The sequence below is a fragment of the Pipistrellus kuhlii genome, unplaced genomic scaffold (assembly GCF_014108245.1).
Source record: "Pipistrellus kuhlii isolate mPipKuh1 unplaced genomic scaffold, mPipKuh1.p scaffold_m20_p_2, whole genome shotgun sequence".
NCBI lineage: Eukaryota > Metazoa > Chordata > Mammalia > Chiroptera > Vespertilionidae > Pipistrellus > Pipistrellus kuhlii.
Window position 1 is genome coordinate 82,054,826 of NW_023425515.1, and position 1,128 is coordinate 82,055,953.

The 1,128-nt window shown below is 36.8% G+C and overlaps 1 pseudogene; it reads left to right on the forward strand.

The window, feature by feature from the left end:
* Positions 1-233: 233 nt before the first annotated feature.
* Positions 234-362, forward strand: LOC118724954 (annotated as a pseudogene).
* Positions 363-1,128: the final 766 nt, after the last annotated feature.

A 1,128-nucleotide genomic window follows, 5' to 3' on the forward strand; every position in this document is an offset into this window, starting at 1 on the left:
ATTCTACTAGAATTAAATAATTATATACTAGATTGTTTACTGATAAAATAATCTCATATAACGTTGTCTGAGTTTTTTTTTTTAACATATTGTTAATAATTTTAACAAATTTGTAACTGCAGTAAATATAAATCAGATTTAAAACTCAACGATTACAGCAAATGTCAGTATAAATACTATCTAAGGCATATACAGTGTGAAAATGCAACTAATTATACAATTATTAAAATAATATCGCTTCTCGGCCTTTTGGCTAAGATCAAGTGTAGTATCTGTTCTTATCAGTTTAAAATAATATACCATGGACACTAGTGATTTCAAATAATTTGTGTGAAATAGTTGTATCTATAAACATAATCTATAAGAATAAAAGCATAATATGCTAATTAGATAGAGTGTCCTTTCGAAGGACCTTCAGGATGAAACTGCAGCAGTTAGGGGCCTAGGCAGAGGCAGCCGCTGCTGTGGCAACAGGCGCCAAGGCCCTTGCATGAATTTTGTGCATCAGGCCTCTGGTACTTAATAAAAAAATGTTTCACATATAACCTGATGCTACATATTATAAAATAAGTCACATTAGTTTCTTATTTTATACCCACTAATGAATATTAACAATAAAAAATTATGGTAGATAAATTTCATTCTGTCCTATATCTTTACCTCATGAATTACTGATCCACAGATCTGATAAGATAAAAATTAAGTTAATTAACTTTTTGAGTCATCAGTTAATTAAGCTAGGTAATGAAGAACTACATGTAGAGCAAAGAACTAATTGATCTAGAGCCAAAGAATAAAGTAAAGGGTTTTATAATATAATGAGGGGCCATCAGGTCGCAGGTCCTTTCGATTGTGATGCCTCTGGCCTTTTATTAAATAGGACTAGAGGCCCAGTGCATGAAAATTCATGCACTGGAGGGAGGGTCCCTCAGCTTGGCCTGCCCCTTCTCACAGTCTGGGAGCCCTCAGGAGCTTGAGGCAACCCAGCAATCAGGGGAAGGTAATACTTCATCAAACCTCTGTTGCTGCTACTGCCAGCAGTGCAAGCCTTGGCTGGCCCTGGTTACCTGAGCCTCAGGCAGCCCTGGGCAGATGGGCAGCTCCCATCTGAGGTTTGCCTGCACCTCA